Source organism: Lygodium microphyllum, chromosome 30 (assembly GCF_053477565.2).
Source record: "Lygodium microphyllum isolate KBCC chromosome 30, Lygodium_microphyllum_v1.1.10, whole genome shotgun sequence".
NCBI lineage: Eukaryota > Viridiplantae > Streptophyta > Polypodiopsida > Schizaeales > Lygodiaceae > Lygodium > Lygodium microphyllum.
In genome coordinates, this window is record NC_141164.1 from 8555078 (window position 1) to 8582493 (window position 27416).

A 27416-nucleotide genomic window follows, 5' to 3' on the forward strand; every position below is an offset into this window, starting at 1 on the left:
GCATCATCGTGGCACAACATAGCTCGACATTGCACATTCTATGCGATGGCGTTGTTGAAATTCGTCACTGCTGTCAGAATTGTGCATGCTGACGTTTGAGCTGTTGCCGCCATCGCTACGGGCCGCAATTTGGACGAGGAGGATAGGGATTTGGTAGAGCATCACATAAGCTATATTTCCATAAAAAAAGTTTTGAAAATGATCCACCATAGCTCCTGCAATGTCAGAAAAACCAGGCCCCTATCATGAAACCCTAAAATCCACCATAGCCAATTTTTTTACTCAAGCTCAAAAATCTCATCATTTTCTCTCTCCTGCCACCTGGAGCAATACACTGCCACTCTGATCTATTGTCCTAGCATCAAATCAAGGAGGGGAATGACCTGGAAAGATTGAAGAAGGATCGACGACCCCGAACAAAGAAGATTCAAGATCAACATCAACACAGACATAGTCTCCGCATAGTGTGTTTTCACACTGTCATTACTTGTGTCTCTTAACACATTGTAATCTGCTCTTCCACTGATAAATCTCAAAATTCTGAAGTTGATTTGCTACTATTCCCATTATTCTAACATAGGCAAAGACTCTCCAACTGCTCGTTTCAAAGAAGTCGGGTTTCACACTTGGCAGACCCGCATCAAACTCATCCTGATGAAGAAGGGCCTCTGGGCCATTACCTTGGAAAAGAAAAGAAGCCTCGTGATGCGGATCTTGCTGTAACTTGGCAAAATAACGATGATAAGGCCCAAGCCATTATCAAACTAGAGCTAGACGACAACTATATCCACCATGTGGATAACTGTGAGACCTCACAGGATACATGGAAGAGACTTGACACCTTGTTCAGTGCACAGTCTAAATCATTAAAGTATGGTCTCCTGATTGAGTTTTTCAGGCTTGAAATGAAGTCTAGCACATCACTTGCCACACATCTAAATTACATGGAAGGACTTCTAACCCAACTTACAGGAATCAACATTAAAATGAAAGAAGATGTTTGCATCGGTGTTCTACTTAAGAGTTTGCCTCCTGAATATAATAATGTATCAACAACTTTAATCAACATGCCAAATCCTGAACTTGTTGATATCCAGGCATCACTGTTAGAAGAGGAAAAGAAGCTAAAAACTAAGGAAGAACCAAGTACCTCTAGAGATGAGCATGCATTATATGTTGGCAACAGGTACAAAGGCAAGAAGGATTAGCTCTTCTGTGACTTCTGTAAAAGGACTGGACACACTAAGAAGTTTTGCCATGCAAGAAAGAGGTCCCAAAAGTCCTATCTAGTTGCAGTCAAAGAAGAAGAAGAAAATAGAGCAAAGGAAGAAGAAGAAGACCACCAGGAGAAGGACAAACCTCATCAGTCCTTCTATTCAGATAGACTTTTTTAGTTTTGTATTTCCTAGACCTAATGTCTCAAACATAAACTTGTAAACTCCTCAGTTATCCTTGTACTATAACCTTTGTACACTTTGTAAGGCCCCTACTACAGCCTCTGGATGTCCATCATGTTTATGGTACCCACACTTAGCCTTTTCTGCGACAGTCTCTGGTGTTTTGCCATGTTTATGGTATGCCCACACTTTGCAGGTGTTGCTTTCACTAAAGCCTCTACATAATTTGTACTTTTGCTTGTGATTGAGGAGGGGTGTTGAGATATTTGCAATCACATCTACTTTAGTTCCTTTATATGGAACAGCTAGGCTAGGAAGATGTAGTCCATTCTAGGAAGAGAGACAGATCCCATATGCACAGTGGATGTTAAGTGCTACCAAAGAACTCTATATAATGATGTACTAGAACTATCAATTTCACATGATGATAATGCAATAGTACTTGTCTCTTTCTGTCAAGTGTCTGTGTCATTGTTGTCCATACACAAGATTGTGTTTATGAGTTCAAGTCTCAATCTTGAGACCTAATTCACTTGTGTAACAGTTGTCTACATTGTCATGTCAACATGAGTTGCGTCTTTATCTTCCATCCTCCATAGCTTCCGCCTTTGCCATGCTCCAGATCCTGCATCTTTAACAAAGAGGAACTTCTTTTCTTGAAGCTCAGTATCCATGTTAATCAAAGGTTCCTAATAATAAAAATCACATCATTTAGGCAATTTCTTTAGGATAGCTTCAATTTATTTCACTCTTGAAATTACAAGTACAAATGTTAAGGTAATATATGCATAGCCTATCGCCAACTTATTCGTGTTTGGTCTAATACCACATGTAACATGCTTAATCGAGGATCCCTCAGCGACATGATTTGGTCCATCAAGAGATTGTTCCTACATGATGTTTCCCATTACTCCTTAGAATAGCACATGATCTATCACCTAGGCTCTATAGTCCATCAAGAGATTGTTCCTAAATTATGTTTCCCATTACTCCTTAGAATAGCACATGATCTATCACCTAGGCTCTATAGTCCATCAAGAGATTGTTCCTAAATTATGTTTCCCATTACTCCTTAGAATAGCACATGATCCATGTTCCTAAATGATGTTTCCCATTGCTCCTTAGAATAGCACATGATCTATCACCTAGGCTCTGTAGTCCACCCCGCAATAAAAGGTTCTAGCTATAACCCATAAGGATCCCGAATTCGGGTTTCTAATTCGACACTAAGGTCACCTATTAGATTAGCTAGCATCATTCCTTGAGCCACTGTATTCCCAAGGCGACTCAACCTAAAGGAGATCAATGTCGCACTTGATTTATAGTGAGTGAGAAACAAGGGGGAGGGTATAATCTTGACATCATTCCCTAAAACTCATTGATTGGGGTCTAAACAATACACTAGGCATGCACATATTTGGCCACTCCCTAAATATAGCACCTTGAAGGAAATTTATGTCATGCAAAGACATATTTAGGTTTGACATGCAAAGACAGCTTCCTTAATTAGCCATTAAATACTAGTTCCTTCATGTAAATTATGTCACAGACACAAAGACAATATTAAAGTAATCTTTTGAAAGAAATTATAAAACAATGTACTTGTCATGTACCTTCTCTAAGGTGCAATGCCAATTTTGTATTCCATCCCTTAATTCAGGACTCATGTCCAATCTCAAGCACATGATCTACCATTCTACCCTTATCTAGTATCAAGGTCTTCTAAGAGTCCATCATGGGTCACATAGGGGTTAGGTTGGTCCTTACAAACCCAAGGGATTTACAACCAAAGAAAAGCCCAAAGAAATTGAAGATAAAGTTCAAATCTCCATCACATGAAGTGCCAATGCCATGGCTATGTTCTCTTTGTTGATTAAGCTCTTCCAATGGAGTTTCCTGCTGAGAACAGTGAAGAATTTTCCTGTTGTCCTAAAGCAAAAATTTGTTAAACACTCCATAAAATGGTGCTTGATCTCCTCTAAATCACAAATGGAAGGTCCTCCAACAACTCTTTAATGTCAGTAGAGGTGAAGATGAAGGAGTAAATTGAAATACAGCATGTGGTTTGTCATGAAACTTGGAAGAGGTTTGGGAAAGTTGAAGAAGAAGAAGAAGAAGAAGAAGAAGACTCTTTGAAAAGTAACTATGTTTAAGTCTTCGTTGACTTCAATGCAGCCACTTTCTTCAAAATGCTTGTCAAAATTTACCTTAAACTAAGTCACGACATGATATTTTGATCATCCATCATCATATCTATCCCAAAGATTTCTAGATATAGTCTTCTTCTAACTGTAGATGTCCTGCAAACTGCTACTAGTCATTGTCCATGTCTTGTACCTGTAGTACTTGTCTGAAAGTGGTTTTTATGGTGAAAATTTAGATTGAAATAGAAAAAAATAGATCAAAGACCAACACACTGATACCACTTGTCAAGAAGTGAACTGGAGAGAGAGAAAGAGGAAAGAGAAGATTGCTGAAGAGAGAGAAGAAGAAGTGCAAAAGTGAGAGAAAGAGAGTGATGAGGAGAGAGAAATACTAGAATAGGAGAGAGAAAGATAGGAAAGAAGAAGAGAGATGGCTAGAAGCCATGAAAGGACAAGAGAAGCTAGAGAGAAATGAAGGAAAAAGATGTATTATTGTGTAAAATTTTGATTCTTCTACATGTGGCCTTTGCCCTTTTATATGCCCCAAATTCAGCTCTTTACAAGGGAGGCGTTAGAAAATCTTTTAATAGAAAAGAAGATCAACATTATCGAATGGATGAACAACAATCGATAATGAAATGCCTAAAAGAAGACATCGGTGAATAAGTGATTTTCAACAATATAGGAAAGAACTTTGAGCGCAAAGACTAGATATTAGATTTATAAAGTGTACTTTGCTACCAACGTTGGAGTATCACATCCTCCTCCAAAGGTCGATGCCAATCATGACCTTTATACCATGAAGTCATCTAGACACATGTTTGCAAAACATTTAAAAGGCTAAGCTCCACAAAGTGAGCATAAAGAACTACCTATAGAATAGCATCCCCCACATGAAGGCTCATATCCTCCTCATTAGGGATTTGCAAGTCTCTTGTGAGATACATGAATGACAGTAAGTATGCTTCATGGCAAACGAGATCATCTATGGTATGATCAGAAATTGTTTTCAGTAAATCAATTGACCAAAGCTTATGCCATCTACCTTCCACTAGCTCCAAGTTAATAGTGCTCAAGGATATATATAGGGCTAACCTTTGTTGATGGTATTTGATCCAGAAGGTAGAGGGAGGCGACACAGGATTAGCTTGCATGTAAATAATCAATGTACTGCTAAAAAAGTTCCACCTTAGTAGAAAGAGCATCACACAACTTTGCTTATTGCTTTAGGTTTTCCAGCTCCTTTGTGGAAGATGTAACAAAAGCGACCATAGGAGTAGGGGGGATAGAAAGTTCAAACACTTTGCATTGTAACTCCTCAATTGTCTTTTGCTGTGATGCAATAGTTTCTTTAGAATGTTGCAACTCACCCTCACAATTATGAAACATGGCCACCATGAACAACATGCATATAATGGACAACAATGTCACAATGGGTAGCATCCATTTAATGGCAACCTGGCCATAATGGGTAGCATGCATTTAATGGGCAACATGCCCAGGATGGGTAGCATGTGGGTTTTATGGATATAATGGGCAACATGCTTACAATGGCCACCCATTATATGCATGTTTCCCATGAGTATCATGGTGCCCATTTTAGCCATTGTGAGACTAAAAGTGACTCAAAAGTGGGGGATTGACATTTTGGCACCCTTGTTGCCTTCAAGCCTAACATCCTCTCTATAGAGAAACCTAACCACTTTCTAACCGTACCATGAGGAACAATTTCTTCCAATTTCCCAAAAGAATTCCTTAGTCTTATAATCCTCTTCTAGGGACACAATAACTCGTAAATACTCAATTAACTTGAGTGCATGTGTAGAAACTACTCGTAATCCAAGTTCCAATATTAGCTAAGTTAAGGACTAGGTTGATTCTTTCAAAGTATTTTGCTTTATTTAAACTAACTCTATATCATGATCAACCTAGAAATATAAGTTGCTACTTCATAAGGCCTTTTATGCATATCTCTTTATGCTTCAACCTCACGAGAATACCCTTCATTTCTATGGAATAGCAAGAGGTCTAGATACTAAAGATATGATGGTCAAGGCTAATACAACAAATAACCAAAAAAAGAGTTAGGAGCTTGACTCTAATTTGGTAGAATTGGAGGTAGTTATAGTTATGTGTACCAGGAAAAGAGAACCAAAAGTTCCAAAAGAGAATGTTCCACCTATAATTTGTCAAGTTCAAGCTCCCAATAGAGCCACAGAGTAGTACAATGCATGACAGTCTAGTGCCATGGAAGGATGTAGAGATAGTCTAGGACATAGATCCAGAGGTCCAAGAGACAGAATAGATGGATGAATCTCTAGTAATAGACAAAGTGGTGATGTAGTCCTCCTTACTGGAAGAAAGAGGAAAAATGAAAGCGGGCATCACCCCATTTTCTAGTCGATTGGAGAAGCCCATGGATCCCATAAAAGAGTATGATTTGGTGAAGGACTTGGATACCTTCCATCCTAATTTTCCAGTCCTTGACAACTGTTGATGCTCTCGCCTAGTTTGCAGGAAGAGATTCAAAATTATTCTCATGCCAACCTTGCAACTATTACCAAACAAAATAAGACCCTAGAGCTTGTAAAAGAAGTAGATGTGGCCAATGCCTTCGTGGATCTTGGTACTCTAAGGACTGGCATCTGGATGGAAGTATGCTTCATTGCAAGTGCATTGATGGATGAAGGCTCTTCAATGAACATCATGACGGATGTGATGATGAAAGACTTGGGCCTGCAAGGCATGCAACCTACTCAATGGCTCATCAGACTGGCTAATCAAAGTAGAATCAAGCCTTTAGGCATCCTTTCTTACATCAAGGCCACAATTGCTAGAATAGATTATTGGATGACGTACCTGGTGGTAAAGCCCAACTCTTATGGAACAACTTACTCTCTATTACTCAGAAGACCATGGTTGTTTGAAGCATAAGCAATCACAGATTGATTCAAAGAAACCCTGGCCTTAGTGGACCCAATAAAGTGGTGTTGATGCTCTATGGTTTGTAGAAAGGCTATGGATCCACCTCCATATAAGTCTTATCTAACTCTTCTAATGAAGAAACAGATGGAACATCAATAGAAGAAGACGTTGTCAATCAAATTTTTCCAAAGAAACTAGAAGCACAATCCCTAACCATGGCCATTAAAAGCCATCTCTTGAAAGATGCAATGCCATTGTCAATAGGTGAATACCTCCTACTAGAACCAAGAATGATTTCTTAAATTACCTCGAAAATCATGATAGAGGCATGGATATATTGCTTTCCTTGTTACATGGCCACAACAGAGTTAGAGATAGAAGCAGAAAAATAGAGAGTTGTTCTTCTCTTACAAAGCCCCTACAGAGGTAGAGATAGAGTCCAAAGAGGACGATTAAAAAAGTGAAGATACAGATTATGAAAGCAAAGTGAAAGAAGCTATCCAACCAAAAGAGGGTAACAATGAGGAGGAAGTCCTAGAGGCCACAAAAGTTGAAGATCCCATGCTGTTGGACAAAATGACTATGGTACCCTTTGGAGGACTAGTAAATGAATCTCATCTTATGCTATAGATTTATAAGAAGTGTATTAAGAAAAATATGCCTTCCCTTAGTAGTGGCTCTTGTTGCCCTAATCGACCCTTCTTGAGAATGGATGATGATGATGCACCCTACCAACAAGCACCAGGTCTTGCAGCCTGAAGAAAACTTAGATGGTCCCTATTATGTGACATTTCTGGATGCATTCTCAAAAGATGATTTCTCAAGTTAAGAAGTAATTAACTCTAAAATAAAATCCAAAAGAGCCTTGATACCATTTCAGCATCCCAAGGAGCCAGATGAGTCCCCACTAAAGGTTGAAGTTGGTTCTAGTTGATCATTAGATTAGGACACCACTTCCTTGAAAGAGTGGTGTCCACTAGAAGTAATCCACGGGACCTTCATTCGAGAATGTCCACTAGAAGCAATCAGTGAGACCTTCATTTAGAATCTCCACTAGAAGCAATATCAAAGTGGATAGTAGCCTTCTAGAAGAGGAGCTATTGACCCTTCATAACCTATTGAAGGAGAATTTAGATGTTTTAGCTAGGTCTTACTACAAAGACTTAAAGGGGATTGATCCCATTGTATGTCAATATCACATTGACTTGGAGCCGGATGTTAAGCTAGTATGGAAATGACAAAGGTGCATAAATCCTAACTATTTAGTCTTAATCAAGACAGAGTTGTTGAAGCTCTTAGAAGCTGAATTTATCTATCCAATGGCTAATAGTGAATGGGTTTCACTTGTCATTGGTTGTACCTAAGAAGAATGGAAAGTTTCAAGTCTATGTGGACTTTTGAAAACTAAATTCCAAAACAAAGAAATATCATTTTCCTATCCCCTTCACCAACCAACTGTTAAACATAGTGGTAGATCATGAACTTTATTCCTTGCTAGATGGTTTTAGTGGATACAATCAAGTACAGATTGCAGAAGAAGACAAGTCCAAAACAACCTTCACCACAGAATGGGGTACCTATGTCTATAGGGTGATATCATTTGGACTTTGTAATACCCCTACTACCTTTCAATGAGTTATAATGGCCACATTCCAAAATCACATGCACGATTTCATTGAGGTATATCTAGATGATTTATGTGTCTTCAGTTTGCTCTACAAGCGTCGGGAACATCTAGAGCAATGCTTTGATCAATGCCGAGAGTATGGGATCTTCCTCAACCCTGACAAATGCATCTTTGGAGTCTCTTTAAATGTTCTATTGGGTCACATTGTCTCTACATAAGGAATAGCAATAGACCCTACCAAGATTGAAAAGATTACATCCTTAAATACACTAACTAATCTAAAACCTTTGAGAGGATTTCTTGGCCATGTGGGCTACTAGAGGAGGTTCATTGCACACTTTGCAACTGAGGCGGGCCCCCTACACAAGATCCTAAGGAAACATGTAGAGTTCATTTGGACACATGACTATGAAGAAGCCTTTAATACCTTGAAGTAGTGCCTCATCAGAGTACCTTTTTTACAGCCTCCTGATTGGATGAAGGAATTCTATATGTACATTGATGCATTAGTCAAAGGGCTAGGTACAATTCTCTATAAAAAAAAGGCTCCTCAAAGCTAGATTAGACCATCTACTATGAAAACGGTAAGGTCATTGATAAGGGAGAAGAACTATACATTGATAGAGCTTGAGTACTTGGTGATGGTGTTTTCTTTAGAGAAGTTTTGGCATTACATTTTGCCAACACACTTCAAGTTTTATGTAGATCATAAGACTCTATCTTTCTTACTGAACAAGGTACATGTCAAAGGTAGAATGATGAGATGGCTCCTTCTATTCCAAGAGTTTGATTTTGAAATAGTCACTAAAACTAGTCATTCCCATGTCTTAGCTAATTGTTTACCGTGAATTTCTTAGAGTAACAAAGGGGAGCAAGATGATCTTGACCTTCTTGATATAGCTCTATTTTTGGTCGAGAGAATGTGACCCCATATGTAGACATTGCCAATCTCTTGGCTACACAATAGTTTTCTCCTAGCATCTCAAGTAGAGAGAAGAAGACGCTTCTATTGGAATCAACCCCGTACACCCTGTTAGGTGGTGCATTGTACAAGAAAGATAAAGACAAAGTGCTATGGAGATGTATTGCAGGAGATGACATCGGGATCATGTAGAAAGAAAGCCATGATTAGCCATATGGTGGACACTTTGTGGGAGAAGCAACATCTAGGAAAGCTCTACTCGTAGGATAATAGTAGAGCCAACCCTCCACAGAGATGCCTATGATTACTGTAACCACTGTGACACCTGTCAATGAATGGAAAAGACTATAAAAATTAGTACCATGCCACTATAGCCCATTCTTCCCTTGAAGGCATTTGAGAAACAAAGCATTGACTTTGTGGACCTAATCGACTCTCCAATCAAAAGAAAGTAGAACAAATACATTTTGGTATGTATTGATTATTTGATGAAGTGATGTAAAGCCAAACCTCTCAAATGAGATGATGATAATAACATGGCTTTTTTCCTTTACGAGAATATTATCACCCACTTTGGTAGTCCCTTTGAGGTGGTAAGTGAAGATAATGGCACTCACTTCTTGAAGAATAAAATCATGGAAGAGCTAACAAAGATTTACAAGATTTGTCATTGCAAGTCCACATCCTATTATCCCAAAGCTAACGGCCAAGTCAAAGTCACCAATTTCATCCTCTATTTAATCCTCATAAGGATAATTTTTGCATATCACCATGATTGGGATGATCAATTTATAGAAGCCTTTGGGTGTACAAAACTTCTCATAAGGCTACAATAGGCCAAACGTCTTTTTAGTTGGTCTATGGTACAAAAGCCATATTTCTTGAGTTGGAATTACCCTCTTTTTGAGAGTGGCCATCAGAGAATGATTAGGATATGCAGAGTCCCTATAGTGCCATCTCCCGTACGTAGAATATCTAGACGAGACTCAAAGAATGGCCTTATAATACATGGAACCCACAGAAGCTCGATGCAAAGCCTACCATGACAGCTTCATCAAATAGAAAGAATTCAAAGAAGGTTATCTTGTCCTACTATATGATTCACACTTTGGCAAGTTTCCTAGAAAGCTTCAATAGCACTAGATGGACCCTTACAAGGTACTTGCAATCAACCCTAATGACCTATTTAGATCCAAGCTATAGATGCCTCGGATGACGCCTTCCTGATTAATGGATCTCAACTGAAGAAATATTTTTCCCTAAGGATCTTGACAATCACAGTCAATATTCCCTTTCTCCATTTGGAGTCACTTCTTAATGCTTATTATGCTGCTACTAATAGTCATCATCTTGTGGATTCTTTTGATAATGTGGATGATTTCTTCTATATCCTCTATGCTAGCTCTAGCTCCAATTCTGTTTTCATTCCTTCCAATCTAACAAATGTGGCGAGGTTGGTTCTAAACACTAGGATTCTTCTAACTAAAAAAGAAAAAAAAACTAAACAAAAAAAGGAAGAAAAATAGGTTATGGGAGAAAAGAAAGGACTTCAGTCCTTCCCATACCAACCTACTCTTCAAGAAAAGGTGAAAACACCCTCCAGAGTAGAAAGAGGAGAAAATAACAAAAAAATAAATAAACTATTATGGGAGAAATTGAAGAAATTCCCAATCATAATAGGCCTCACTCCACGAAAAGGTGGCAAGCACCCTTGGGCGGGAAGCTAGATGAAAAAAAGGTGGTAATACCCCATAGTCCAAATCAATTGACTCATCATTCGAACTTTATAGGATGCAGTCCTGAAGCTATCCCCCTTGGTATGATGTGCCCTATCACTCTACAAAGCATTGAACTCCTCCAACAGATGAAAGTTCCTATATCCAAATCAAGTTCCTGATATATTAGCTACGTCCCTAGGTATACCCCTTCATCGGTAGACATTGTTTATTGTCATCAACAAGCCCAAGATGATCTTCATTGACGACCCCTCGAGTGAAGTGAGTATTTACCCTAATTAGATAGGGATGTGAGTATGGGTTGCCCTTTGTATTCATCAACAAAGAGTGAGACAAAGAATGGGGTGAGTGACCAATTTTTTTTCCTTCAATTCAAATGAGAGGTGAGAAATGCGAATGGAGTGTTCCATGCATAGGTTAGGCCTCTCAATGCACAAAGCACAATATGTTCCTATGCATGGAGCCATAAAGTCTTCAACAAATAATCTCAAAACAAAGTAGACAGCTTGCTGTGTAAACAGACCCTCCTGGACCAAATCTGCCATAACTTCTAGTAGAAGTGTCCAAATGAGACGTACCATATATCAAAACGGAGCTCTTGAAGAGTACTTTAAACCCATGTAGATAGCTTAATTCTAAAAATTAAGCACGATAAAAACTGTTCTAAAACAGCGTGTTGTCGTGAACTTGTCTGCATCATCACTAGCTCCATAAGCAATAGGCTTCCACCAATGTATCCCTTAAGAAAGGAAACTCATCCAATATAGAATCAAGTCTCCAAGAAGCTTCCTCAGGTGGTAAACCTCTCCATTTGATCAAATATTCCACAATAGAATGAGATCGAAGCTTCTTCTCACGCTGACCTATAACAGCCTCTAGGATGTACTAAATAAGACTGTCTTCATCAATAGGTGGCAGCTCATTAACTATATCCACTGGATCACCATAAAAGGGCTTGAGCTGACTAACATGGAAGACATTATGAATCTTTGTGGAAGAGGGAAGCTCTAGTCTATATGCCAAATCTCCAATTCGCATAAGGATCCGGTAAGGGCCATAAAACCTGTGGGTAAGCTTATTACTAGATCCATCTTTTAATGTAGAGTACTTGGACTTGGGCACCTTTAATAAAACCAACTCTTCTTCTTGGAACTCTAAAGGCCTCCTCTTCTCATCAGCATACATCTTCATTTGATCTTGAGCCTTCCTTAAATTCACCTTACATTGCTGAAGAAGGGTCTGCATTCTTTCTAACTCTTCCTTCCCATGAGGATTGATCTTTTCATTAAAGATGACTGTGGGTAAGGGCACCTTGTAACCATACAAAGCCTCAAAGGGTGAAACTCCTATACTAGCATGAGTAGAATTGTTATAAGCAAACTCAGCCAAGTGTAACCAAGAATCCCATGAGGTTTGGACATCATAGCAAAAATGGCGAAGATAAGTCTCCAACCATTTATTGACTCTTTCTGTCTGTCCATCAGTTTGAGGATGATAAGCCATAGATGGAGCCAATTTAGTGCCCATAGATGTAAATACCACATGCCAAAAGTTACTCATAAACTTTGAGTCTCTATCATGGACAATCACCTGCGGTAATCCATATAGTCTAAAAATCTGCTCCATAAACTGACTGGCCACTTAAGAAGCAGTAAACTGAATCTTGGTTGGAATAAAATGGGCTGCCTTGGTGAGTCTGTCTACCACCATATATATACTATTCCATCCCTTCTTGGTAGTAGGTAAGCCAGTAATGAAATCCATAGTAATATGAGTCTATTTACCAGTAGGAATAGGTAATGGTTGTAACAAACTTCCTGGCTTATGGGTGTTGTCCTTATTTTGCTGACAAGGCATACACTTCATAACAAAGTCCTTGACATCTTTCCACAGTCCTTTCCAATAGAAACTTTTATTGATCCTACCATAGGTCTTGAAAACTCCTAAATGTCCAGCTAGAGGCAAAGAATTACTCCTTCATAATTTTCCGCGTAAAAGAAGAAGTAGAAGGAATAACAATCTTGCCTTTCAACCAAATAAGGCCATTTTTAAGCTAGTAATGCAAGTTTTCTTCCATAAGACCTTGCTATAATTTCTGAAAAATATGGCTGAATTCTTCATCTAGAAGATAAGCCTCCTGTAATTCTTCAATCCAGTCATTATGTAATTCTGACATAGCTGAAACTTTACAAGCCCACATACGAGAAAGAGAATCAGCCACTATGTTATCTTTGCCCCTTGTATGAGTGATGTCAAAATCATAATTCTGTAATGTAGCTACCCAACAAAGTTGCTTTGGAGTAAGATTGGACTGAGTAAGGAAATACTTAAGTACCCTATGATCACTATGTACTCTGAATCGGGTGCCATATAAGTAATGGTGCCACTTCTTAATTGCATGCAAGATAGCCAACATCTCCTAGTCATAAACATTCATGGCCATTTCTTTATCTGTAAGCTTACAGCTCTCAAATGCAATTACTCCATGCTCCTAAAGCAAAACAGCCCCAATGCCACGGCCACTAGCATTACACTGTATAGTAAATTCTTTGGAAAAGTCCGGGCATACTAAGATAGGAGCAGAGGTAAGGAGTTCCTTTAACTGATTGAAGCTCCTATCTGCAAGAGCATCCCAAAAGAAGGCCTCCTTCTTCAACCTATCAGTCAAAGGAGCTGCAATGGCCGCATAATGCTTAATAAATCGGCGATAGTGAAAGGTGAGAAGGATCGAAGCTTGCACACGAGCTATGGCGGGAGAGCAAGAGCAAGAAAGAGAGAGACAAGAAATGGGAACTCCAACAGTCACAATGTGTGACGGGGCCTTCCTTTATTCAAACTGTCACTAAAAGAATAAAGAATAAAGTGACGTGACGGGCGCCCGCCACCTGCAGTGTGCAGTGGCGGGTACTGTCAGTGTAGTAATACACGGGGCAGCACGATGGAGGCGCCTTTAGCCCCAACAACCTCCCACTTAAAGGCGAATCTGCCCTAGTGAGAGAGAAAAGAAAAAAGAAAAGACAGTACAAATGTACATAGGTACAAGGGATGAGGAAAGGCGACATCTCATCCAACGCCCATCAACCTCCTGAGGAAGGCAAAGCGCTCAATAGTGAGGCTCTTCGTGAGTAGATCTACAGGATTCTCGTCAGTGGAGATCTTGACAAGGTCAACAGACTTGTCCTCCACGACACCACATATGAAGTGATACCTCACCTCAATGTGTTTTGTCTTCGCATGGAAGACTGGATTCTTAGCCAACTGAATGGCACTCATAGAATCCGAATGCAGTGTAGGTGTAGCATCAATCCCAAGGTCAGCAACTAGACGGCCTAACCATATGGCCTCCTTGCAAGCCTCAGTGGCTGCAACATACTCGGCCTCAGTGATAGACAAAGCCGTACACTTCTGAACCCTGGACATCCAAGAGACAGCCCCTCCAGCATAGGTGAATACATAGCCAGAAGTGGACTTCCTACTATCTGCATGTCCTGCATAATCGGAGTCAGTGTACCCCACGACTCCTGCATCCTGGCTGCCATAGCAAATACACATATTTGTTGTGCCCTTTAGGTACCTCATGATACCCTTCACGGCATCCCAATGTCTGCTGCCAGGTGTAGCCATATAGCGTGCCACAACACCAACTGCATGCACAATATCTGGACGAGTGGCTATCATGGCATACATCAAACTGCCCACGGCTGAAGCATAAGGGATCTTGGCCATCTCGGCCCTCTGCTCATCTGTCTGCGGACAATCGGCTTGTGATACCTTCACATAAGAAGGTAATGGACAGCCAATAGGCTTTACGTCCTGCATGCGGAAGCGCTCAAGGACTTTATGAATGTACTCCCGCTGTGAGAGATACAAAAGCCCCTGATGCCTATCGCGCTTAATGCGCATCCCAAGTATATGTGAGGCCTGTCCCAAATCCTTCATCTCAAAGCTCTTCTTCAGCTGAGATTTAAGAGCATCTAGCTCATCATGAGCTTTCCCTGCTATCAGCATATCATCAACATAGAGTACCAAGATAAGCAAACTGCCATCACGGGCTTTCTTCGTGTAAAGACACGGATCCATAGCACTCTTGCTGTAGCCCTGTGACTGCATAAAGGCATCAAACTTATGATACCATTCTCTAGGTGCGTGCTTCAAGCCATACAAGCTCTTCTTCAACTTGCACACTAGGTGCTCCCTGCCAGGTTCTGCAAAGCCCTTAGGCTGATCCATATAGATCTCATCATGCAAGTCCCCATGTAGAAAAGCCGTCTTGACATCCATCTGATATAGATCTAAGTCAAGCTGTGCAACCAAAGCCAAGACTAAGCGCAGGGTGGTCATCTTAACCACAGGAGAGAAGACCTCATCAAAGTCCACACCATGTTCCTGCTTAAAACCCTTTGCTACCAATCTAGCCTTGTATGCCGGCTTGGGGTGTCCAGGGGTACTTTTCAGCTTGTACACCCACTTGCATGGCAAAGCTTTCTTGCCCTTAGGCAAGGCAACCAAATCCCAAGTCTCATTCTTATGCAGGGAGTCTATCTCAGACTGCATAGCCCTCTCCCAGGAGTGACTGTCACCCCTACGCATAGCCTCATCATAAGTGAAAGGCTCTCCTGCATCTGTAACCAAAACATAATGCATAGAGGGCTGAAATCTGTCAGGTGGACGTCTGTCTCTAGCAGACCGTCTCACCGCAGGCTCTGCTGCGTGTCTAACTGCCTGTCCAACACCCTGGCCCTGTGGAGGAACTGCTGCAGGCTGTACTACTGGCTGTGCTGGAGCTCTAGGCTCCTCCTGAAAGATCACTCTGCGGATCTCAACCACCTTCTCAGGTTGCCTGTGCATCTTGTCTTCATGGAAGACGACATCATGGCTGCGTACTATTTTCCGCACCTGCGGATCCCATAGGCGATAGCCCATCTCTCCTGACTCACCATAGCCAAGGAATATGCATTTAATGCTCTTTGGATCCAATTTACTCCTCTTGTCCTTGGGCACATGGCAGAATGCCTCACATCCAAAGACACGGAGATGCGTATAAGAGGGTGGCTTACCAGCCCAAACTTCCTCTGCAACCTGGAAATCCAATCCACTGGAAGGCGATCGGTTTATGACATGCACTGCCGTACTAACTGCCTCAGCCCAAAAACTCTGGGGTAGGCCTGCATGGCTAAGCATAGAGCGCACACGCTCCTGAATAGTCCTGTTCATGCGCTCAACCAAACCATTCTGGGGTGGGGTGTAAGGGGCGGTCAACTGACGCTTAATACCCCTGTCATCACAAAACTGCTCAAAAGCATGCAAGACATATTCTCCCCCATTATCTGTCCTAAGGCATTTCAGCCTATACCCAGTCTGGTTCTCAACAAGAGCAAGCCATCTCTGAAAAACTGCCAAGACATCGGACTTCTGCTTTATGGGATAAGCCCACACTTTCCTAGAAAAATCATCAATGAAGGTAACAAAGTACTTCACGCCACCCATAGACATGCAAGGCATAGGCCCACAAACATCGGAATGCACCAATGCCAAGGGCTCACTCATGCGTGGCCTACCCGATTTCTTATGCGTAGACCTATTCTGCTTACCATAAAGACAATGATCACACAAGTCAAAACATGCATAATCCAAAGGCGGAAGATACTGCAAACCAGATAACATTTTCATTCCCTTTAAAGACATATGCCCCAAACGGGCATGCCAAAGTGATACATGTGGGTAGAACCCACTGCCAAAACATGGTCTACAGAAGACCCAGATACAACAAGAGGATAGAGGCTGCCAGCCTTGGCGCCTCTAGCAAGCACAAGTCTGCCTTTGGTAATCTTCCAGGTAGAATCCCCAAAACAGACATGAAACCCTGCATCATCCAACTGTCCTGCAGACATAAGACTGCGCGTAAGCGCAGGTACATGACGTACATCCCTGAGCAAAAATGAACTGCCAGTGGAAAACTGCAACTGAATATCACCCATGCCCACAATGTCAAGAGACCTCTCGTCTCCAAGTCTGACTGAACCAAATATAGTGCGGTAAGAGTGGAACCACTCACGGTAAGGCGTCACATGGAAGGATGCTCCGGAATCCAATAACCAGCACTGTGCATACATACTAGATGTCTCAGTCAAGGGTGAAGCATAAGAAGAACTAGCTGCAAGTATAAACTCATCACCACCATCGAACTCCTCAGTCTGCGTGACATTAATTTCCTCAATCTTGACGCTGGACTTCGCAGGTACTATGCTGCGATCAGAGGATTTCTCCTGCACTTTATCTTTCCCCTTATCCTTGCGCTTCTCATTGCGCAACTCATGACATTGTGGTCTAATATGGCCCTTTTTCCCACAATGATGACAAGTGACATTTGCATTGCGCCCACGCAACTTACTACACAACTTGCCACCACGAGATTTAGACCGACCCTTCTGCGAGTCACGGCCTCGGCCATTACCACGGTCATACCTGTCATTCCTGCCTCTAACTGTCAAAGCATGACTACCACGAGAGGCATCCAAGTTTTTGCGATTCACCTCTTCCTGAAGAAGAGCACTCTCAACATCTGCCAATTTTAGAGTAGCACTAGAGGCACAAAGAGCAGTACGGAAAACATCCCATGACTCATTCAGAGTCCCAAGCAAGAAAAGAGGAGTTACTTCCTCTCCAAAGGTGATATCCTGCGAAGTCAGGTTCTTCAGTATAGCATGGAACTGGCTCAAGTGAGCAGACATAGTCGCATTATCCTTCATGCGCAGATCCATAAGCTGCTTCAACCAGTACATCTGACTCACCGGACTTTGCTTATCATAAAGATTCTTGATCTTATTCCATAGATCCCATGCACTCTGTGCTTCCTCAAATACATTATAATGTACCTGTTCAGTGAGAGACAATACAATCATGGACTTGCATAGCTCATCAAGTTCAAGCCAGTCGTCATTGTCCATAGTTTTAGGCTGCTCCCCACTCAACCGAAGTGGCTTAATCTGAGATTTCTGCACCAAAACCTGCCATATTTGACTCTTCCAGTAAGAGTAGTTGGTACCATCCAACTTTGTAATGTTAAAGATGGCATTATCATGCGAAGATGACGCCATTATGCAGGCTGGAAATGCCCAAACAGTCCAAAACTGCTTGCTGTTTTACTGCAAAAACTGCCCAAAAATGACCAAAACGGGGTCCAAAGGGCGAGCAAAGTGTGCCAAAAGTTGCTGCCCACTTAGTACTAGGTGCGGTACACCAAATCAGGATATTTCAGCATGAAAAGTACACCTCAGTCCACCAATAACTGCTTGCTGTAATAAATTGCAGGTATGCAATCTAGAGAGCAAACTGTCCCAAAATAGGATCCAATGTCAAGCAAACAATGGTAGGTCCAAAGCCGGCATGAAACGGACATAAGCAAGGCCAATGACAGTGAAAAGAACATGAGCTCAACACCGAAGCATGTCAAAATAACATCTGCCAGTGAAAGGCACACCCCCAGACACTCTAGGCAAAGTGTTTCTGTAACTGCCAAAACCTGACACAAATAGGTGTTTGCTCAAAGAGAAAGATCCAAATATGAGACTCAACTCATAAGCATCCTGTGAACCAAGAGTACATCAATGCATATCCATAAAGATCGGAGTATGATCCCAAAGTCTCAATGCGTATGTAGCTGCTCAAGACATAAACTGCTCCAAATACATGTAAGTGCTCCAATAGCATGCAACTGTCAAAGGTCAAGCAAGCATGTAAAATGCTCCCACTGGCACAAAAGGCGTACAAAGCGAGCTCAGAAGCTCAAACAACCCAAGAGAAAGCACCAGTGATAAGTGACCCTGCCAATGCATCAAGCACATCCAAGAGAGCATGACATACATGAAGCACCGGTCGTATGAACCATGAAGCAATACATAAGCCCAAATAAGCTCTCGGTCAACTCAATGACATCCAAATAGCAACCAAGATCAGTGATCAAGTAAGCCGGGAATGCTCAAATACATCCAAATCCAAGCTCCAAATGTCGGTATGGCATACAGAACCAAATAGCATATGTCACGAACCAAAGCATGTAATGCAAAAGCCTAACTGTCAAGCAGAGATATGAGGCATAGGCGGTCCATGAGCATGCCAAGTCGGTCCAAATGCCAGTGAAGACGGAGCTAATGCAAAGCTCAAAAGCATCCCATAATCTCATACATATGCTCCAAGTCGTCCCCAAATGTCAGAGACATCATGCCAAAGCTCAAAGCATACATCCGGTATTGGTAGGTAAGTGCCAAAGCATGTAAAGTACCTTCAGCCCACTGTTATTCCAGCATGTATTTACTGTTCTAAACAGTAGATTTCAGCCCCGAATTCAAGCCAAAATCATGGTCAAACCAAATGCATACATCCCCAATACATCCGGGTAGGAAGTAGACCGCATATGGGCATCAAATAAGGTAACCGGAGTAGAGTATAAGCATCAAATGCCAATGCCAAGTGTGGCTGCCCTGTTTCCAGCACTGTATAACAGTAAATAACAGTCCCAAATCAGCCAATATTTCAAGCCAAAATCATGGCATAATCATGTGCATACATTCCCAAGGCACTAGGCATCACGTAGACCGTATACTGGCATCAAATAGCACAACCGGAATGGAGTATAAGCAACAAATGCTAATGCCAATGGTGCTGCCCTATTTTCAGCCTGTTATGACAGTTTATGACAGTCCCAAATTTGAAGAGATCAGCCCCGAATGATCAAGACCAATGCCCAAAGCTTGAATGACATCAAACATGAAGTCTATAGCCCTCTTGATCAAGGTAGAGAGCAAGAAGCAATGGCCAAGTGTGGAGCTGAAGTAGATGAGTGCTCACAGCCTGGAAAAAATGATGCAATCTGCCCTGTTGGTGCTGAACTTGCTGCTGCTCCACATGGGCTGAAAAGGGGGTAATGGGGGGCTCAAGAAGGGCCCATCAAAGGCCTATGACAAGCCTCTTTGAGCCTTGATAGGTGTAAGGCACAATATGAGGGGAATAAGCTTCAAGGGTTTGAAGCCATGGCTGCCCTTGCTGTTTGCAACCTGTAGATTGAAATAAAACCCTGAAAGAATGATCAAATACCTCAGTATCAATGCCTTGAAGGTGCCTCAATAGGCTGGGAAGGTGCTCGGGAAGCCGGGGAGTGACGGGAGCTCGGGGAGATCGGATATGGCTGTCGGGATGGAGATCCAATGCGTAAAGGGAGTTGATGCGAAGGTAGAGAAGCACCGAGTCGAGCTCGAGCAAGAGAATGCCAAGCTCTGATACCAGTTGAAAGGTGAGAAGGATCGAAGCTTGCACACGAGCTATGGCGGGAGAGCAAGAGCAAGAAAGAGAGAGACAAGAAATGGGAACTCCAACAGTCACAATGTGTGACGGGGCCTTCCTTTATTCAAACTGTCACTAAAAGAATAAAGAATAAAGTGACGTGACGGGCGCCCGCCACCTGCAGTGTGCAGTGGCGGGTACTGTCAGTGTAGTAATACACGGGGCAGCACGATGGAGGCGCCTTTAGCCCCAACAGATAGAATGAAGATAAACTAAGGAATCCTCTAAGAGAGGTAGTAGTAGTAGGTGTTGGCCAATTTTTTATACATTGCACCTTCTTGGGATCAGCCTGTATTCCTTTTTCACTGACAATATGTCCCAAGTATTCCACTTTAGTCTATATGAAAGAACACTTCTTCTCCTTAGCAAAAAGCCTATGATGTCTCAATACATCAAAAACCCTCCTCATATGTGCCAAGTGATCCTGTAAAGTTTTGCTATAGATCAGAATGTCATCAAAGAACACCAAGACAAATTGAAAAAGGAAAGGTCGTAAAATCTTATTCATTAGGCTTTGGAAGGTAGCTGGAGCATTTGTAAGCCCAAATGGCATCACTAAGAAATGATAGAGCCCATGATTAGTCCTGAAAGCAGTCTTGACTTCATCACCCTCTCGCATGCGAAACTGATGATACCCTGACCTCAAGTCAATCTTCGTAAAAAATTGAGCCCCCTTAAGCTCATCAAGAAAATCATCAATCCTAGGTATCGGATACATGTTCTTCACTGTGATCTTATTAAGATCCCTATAGTCAATGCACATTCTGAAAGATCCATCTTTCTTTTTTACTAACAAGACTGGAGATGCATAAGGTGAAGAACTTGGTTCAATGAATCCCATCTCAAGAAGTTCCTTGATTTGCTTGGCTACTTCCTCTTGTTCACACTTTGATAATCTGTAAGGTGGCTTATTGATTGTCTTTGAGTTGGGCTCCAAGTCAATGGGGTGATCTACTGCTCTCTTAGGAGGCAATGAAGTAGGTACCTCAAACAAATCTCTATACTCCTCAAGAAGAGTTGTCAAGGCTGGATGGTTTGCTGAATTATTGGGTTGATCCTATGTTTCTTTATTCAGATGCAAAACAAATATTTGTGAGCACCTCTTGTACTCTCTTTTGAGTTGTTGAATGGTAATAAACTGAAAATCTGATCTACTAGAAATTCCCTATAAATGGATAAGTTGTCCATTGGAGATAAACTCCATATACAATTGTGAGAAATCCATAGTGATCCTGTCTAATGTCATAAACCAATCACAACTGAGTATAATGTCTATAGGCCCCATTTTCAGAGTGATCAGGTTTATCTTTGCTTCAAAATTTTCAGCCAACTGTAAAGAAACCTATGGGCATATCTGTGTACTGATTTCCTCTTCACCATTAGCCACTTGAACTCTAATGGGCTGTTGTAAATGTGTGGGAACACAACTTAGCTTGTCCATGATGAACTTATTCACAAAACTATGAGTACTGCCACTGTCTATCAGCATGAACACTGGCTTTCCACATATGCTTCCCTTCATACGGAGTGTATTAGGGCTCTTAGATCCTGTCCAAGCATCCATAGAAATAGAACAATTAGTAGCAGCAAGCGGCTCATAACAAGTTCCACCTGGATCAAACGAAACACTTCCACCTGGATCAAAAGGAAAAGAGTCGGCTAGATCATAAAAATACTCTTTCCCAACTTCCTCCTCAAGATCTTTATTTTCAACATTAAGTGCCATTGCATTAGCTTCATCCATGTCATCTTCAAAATCCTTAAAAACAAACATACTCTGAAGCTTGGGTTTGACATTTTTGTATACACACTTTGAGGCATGATCAGGTGTATACTTTTTCCCACACTTGAAACATAAGCCTTTCTCCTTTCTTTCTTTATAAAGATCCATAAGAATAGATTTAGAATTTGTATTGGTTGAAATGGATTTAGGCTTGTTGTCCCCTTGTTTGAAATCAACTCTCGGACTGTTTGCTGTCCTGAAATTACTTTGAGGTCTAGAAGCATTAAATGGAGGATAAGTTGGTACCTGTAAGCTCCCATTTGGCACATGATTGCTGCCATAAGTGTTACCAACTTGCCCCTGCTTAAAAACAATCCTTGGCTGTCCAAAACCGGGCTGAAATGAAGATTATGGAGCTTAGCCTCATCACTGATGCTTTCCACATACATGGTCAAGTTGAGGAATTAGTTAGTGTACTCTCTTACACTTAGGCCCCTTTGTTCCAAACCATACCATCTCCGTGCTAATTTCTCTTTCTCAAGAGGAGAGACAAATACTTTAGCCATAAGTTCCTTGAAAGCTTCCCAATTCTCTACAAGTATGTTTTCTTTTTTTATATACCTCCACCAGGTATGGGCAAATCCCTCCAAATGCAAGGAAGCAAAATGAATCTTCATGTCATCAGTTTTAGGGAACATGTCAAAGTAGGACTCCATCTTAGAGGTCCACTCCTCTAAATCAGATGGTGAAGATGACTGGCCATTAAATTTAGCTAGAACAATCTTGTCCTTTAGCTCTCTTTCATGAAATGGTTGCTGTCCCAAAATAGGCTGATCATGATTACCATGTATGGAACCTCCAAATTGAGACGGAAAACTTCCAACAGGTGGTTGAGAACTACTATGTAATCTTCCTGTTGGTAGAGAACCCCTAGAAATTTGAGTATTCAGCCCAAAAGCTTGAGAATTAGCTCCATTCAAACTGCCCAAATAGTCATCATGCCGCTGTGAAGCCTCTCCTACTTCATAGTGGCTATTTGGAATGTCTTTTCTTCCAATAATCCCATGTCCATGACCATTTTGGTTAGATGGCTGAAGTGGGACTGAAGGGTCACTATTTGAATAAGCTTTTTCCTTAGCTTCTTTTGGTCCCATTTGCATTTGCATCCATTGAGAGAATTGTGCCATAAGTTGAGCATTAGATTCCACTAACTTATCAATAGAAGCCTTTGTTTGAGTCATTGAATCCACCAACTTCTCAATGGAAGACTTTGTTTGATCAGTAGACAATACCATTTGCCCCATTCCTGATAAGATGGCCTCATGTCATTCCCTATGTCTTTGTTCATGGACGCACAAAGTATTATTAAGTATACTGACTTCCCCTTGTTGTTGAAGCTCTTCAAGGCTCTCTTGAGGTGTATTATCCAACATGGAATCCCTGATTTGCTGAGCATAATCTTCCTGGACCTTATTTTTACCCTTATGTCCTACCATAATAGTGCAGTCCTGTAATATCCCCTGTTAGAAAATGGCTATGACTTTTGCTAGGGAACTCCGATTTCAAAACTTTTTAGTTCAAATTGAAGCTAAGAATTCTCTCTTCAAGATGAGCTATAGCATGCTATAACAAATTTAGCACAGAAAATTGTGTAGCTGGATTTCTGAGTCTGAAATGTCCAGGCCTGCACCCTGTCTAAACCTGTAAGTGCCCTGTTTTGACCCTGTAATGCAAGATAGTAACCCCAAATGGTTACCAAACCCTGTAAAAGGCTGTATATGACCTGTGGGTACCCTGTAGTACCTGCACTTGTACTTCAGTAATGAAGGGTGTACCTGTAACCACCTGTAAATACCCTGTAAGTGCCCTGTAAATTCCCTGTTTTACCCTGTTTTGGACCTGTAGGTACTTGAGCCTTTGGGAAGTCTTCAATCTTCAATTCTCCACTCGTTGTATCTATGTGAGGGATAAAACGGCATGACAAGCTCCCTACACGGGCTCCGAATCACTGGGAGGTGGGCAAAGTTCCCCCCGGGTCGGTTGGTTGCACCCCTTCGGGATCTTTGATAGTGAGGGAGGGTCATCTCTCTTTTGTCCCACTATCTCCCCCGGCATCCACCTTTTTCCTCGATGGGTATATCAACATGGCAATAGCTAGTAATCTAATCAATCAGCATGAGATGCATTTCTGAAATATTCATTCAGCCTTTCATGAGATGTAATTGAATGGAATCTTGAAAGTTTGGATAGGAGAAGGGTCTTACCAATGCAATTCAGTGACTCACTGATTGCTAGTACTTACCCTTTTACAATATTTCAATTTGGGTAAAAGAAATTTAGCCAATCAATGGATTAGAGTAAACAAGTTCATCAATCAATAGATTCAATCAATGGGATTCAATTGTTATGCTGAAAATTTCAGATTGAAGTCTCTAATTCACTGATTAGAACTAGTATGCATAAAGCAAGCATTGCATTCATGAATGGATTGATTCAAGCAAAGGTTGGCTGAAATTTGATGGACATTATTCAATTCTTTAATCTCTCAATCAACTGGATTAAGCTCAGCAATTGGATTAATGAGAGAGATTAAGAATTGAAGAAGAGTACCTTTGACATGGTTGATGATGACTTGATCAATCTTCATATGCTTGATAAAGCCTCCGGTTGTCCAATGTTGCTAAAATAAACCCCAAGACTTGTGTATTCAGTACTTAAGAACAATCTTGAAGCTTCAAATGCTTGAAATTGAGGCATTAAACCCGTTTCCCCCAAAGTTTTGCTCCATGGAAGCTCTTGAGCTTCAATCTTTGACCATTTCGTGCTTAATCCTTGCAATTTGTTGAAGAATCCTTGCTAAGATGATCCCACGGGCTAAAAAGATGAAGAATCTTCAAGAAATTGTTGAGAAATGAAAGCTCGGGTTGAAGCTTTCATGGCTTCCCTAAAATGTTCATCTAGGGTTTAGGAAGAGGATGAAGAATCTTGAATGGGGCTGAATCTTTCCATTTCACTGATGATTTTTACTTGCCAAGGATCAAGGAGAGTGCCAAGGGCTGAAGAGGAAGTATCCACAGCAGGGAACAGGATGGAATCAACCCGAAAATTGCACCCCAATTTTTGGGACTGTTCTTGGCTCCATAGCTGAGCCAATCTGAAGCAAACTTGTGCTTATTTTGAAGATAATGAAGCAAGGGATCTATTCCAGGAGGTGCTTGGCCAAGAAGATCATAGGTTTGAGAGATATGAGCAAATATTGATCATGAACTTCCATGAAACCTGCAGGAAACTCCAGGAAAGGGGAAAGAGAACTCCCTCTTTTCAAAGTTACCACAGTTTGTTCCCAAACTAAGCCCAGTTAACTCTTCTTTACCCTAATTACCTCTAATTTTGCATAAATTTTGATGACGATCTGTCATTTAAGCCATCCTCTGCCATATCTGACCTTGGATATCTCCAAATATAGTCTCTTACTAACTATAGATGATCTGTTGCACTCCACTAGTCACGTCTTGTACAATTTTTGTCTGAAATTGATTTTGATAGAGGAAAATAGGATTGAAAATAGAAGAAGAGAATGGATCAAAGACCAATGCTCGGATACCACTTGTCAAACAGAGAACTAGGGAGAGAGAAAGGGGAGAGAGAAGACTGTAGGAGAGAGAGAAAGACTACAGGAAGAGAGAAAAGAAGAGTGATGAGGAGAGAGAAAGACTAGATTTAGAGAGAGAAAGACATGAAAGAGGGAGAAGCCATAGAAGCTGTGAGCAAGATGGGAGAGAAAGACTGTAATTGTATTAATATGTCAAAAAGATATGAAAAATTGCATGTCCTCTCCTTTTATACCAATGTCAGTGTGACATGGCATAATAACAATATTATTTACACTAAATCCTTATTTCCAGCTTCTTACAAGTACCACTCGAGGGCATAGAAGAATCAAACTAAGACATAGCAAGTCTAATTATGAAAGAGAAATTAAAGGCTACTTCATGTGTTTAAACTCCATTCCTTCTCCTTTCATCAAGAAAGACACATTGATGTAATTTTGATTTTTTTCTTGAGAAGTTACTTCCATTAGCATTTGCAATATTTTCTTTCTTTGATGATATTAATTAAAGAAATTATGTCTTTGGTTTTTTACTTTTTTACAAAAGGTACCAAGACTGTTTGGTTTTAAAAATCTATTTAAGTAAATATTTTGCCAAAAGTATTAAAGAGCTCATTAAAATTTATCATTCTTTGTAAGGATAACTCTTTAATTGTAATCTAGTGTGTAAGAATACTTATCATAATGAAAAGTTTGAGCTAGCTATGCAAATTTTACTTAAGTCTATTTTAGATCTTATTTCAATTAAACTCTTATATGTGTTGTGTAATGATCTTGTCATGTTAGTTTTGGTTAGATTTGTCCACATGGTCAAATCTCTTATCTCTTATAGCCTCTTTTACTACATCACTAGTGTATGTCTATGCATATACCTTATGATAAGAGAGCCAACAATATATTGCACACCCCAAAAAAGATTCATTGCACCTCCCAAAGGAGTTTTACCTCAGTAGTAAACATTCCAACAAAGATTTCACTCCAATGTATCTTGTGGGATGTGTATACGGAATATTAAGGTAAAATCCTTGTTAGAATTCATGAGTTTAAATATCTATGGGATATAACTAGTTCAAAAATAGAATGGTTAGTCCTTAAGAAGAAACTATGAAAACTTATCCAAATAGAGTATAGCTTATCTCAATTAAATTATAATGTATCACTTATATGTGACATAGTTTTGGTCACATGGTCAAAAGTATCATGTTTAAATTTTCTTTTAATAATTAGGACTAATAAACACCTTCTTTGTACATGCCATTTTAAAGGCCTTTTAAAAAACTGAGTATGTTAAATATTATAACGATAATATAATTTTTGTAACTAATTACAAGAATCTATTGTTAGTATCTCAAGTATACTTATAATTAGTGATAAAAAGTAGATATGGAAAAATGACTTTATTAGAATAGATTTTACTTCAAAGAAATCATCATATTTTTTTTTTCACCCCATGATATTACTCTTGGTTAGATTTGATCACATGGTCAAATGTCTCTTTTCTTAAGACATCATTTATTAAGTAGTACCTATGTATGTATTTATCAATGTGAAGTTAAATTGCTTTAGTGTTCTATGCCAGTTCATAGTTCAAACATTAGGTAGAATGATGAGGAAGTAAATGAATCTAATGTGCTTCTTTTTCTTCTTTGTAACTTCAACTAAGACATCTATGGTTGGATATCTAACATATTCAACAATAGTAGAGCGTGATGATGTGATTGATATTTCCTTGATATGAAGTGCAACACAATTATGTGTAATACTTGATCTCAATGATCTTCTTTTACAACGATGCTTTGCTAAGTCTAAAAGGTTTCAAAGCTTTCAAATGGGAAAGCAATGGCTTGTTCTTCGACCAAGATGTATGGAGTTTCTTGAAGCCTTATTTGCAAGATTCCAAGTGGGAGTTTGGTCAACAGCTTTACATAAGAATGTCATGGTAGTTATTAAGTGCTTGGAGATCCATGCAAAAAGGAAGTATCCTTTCTTCATG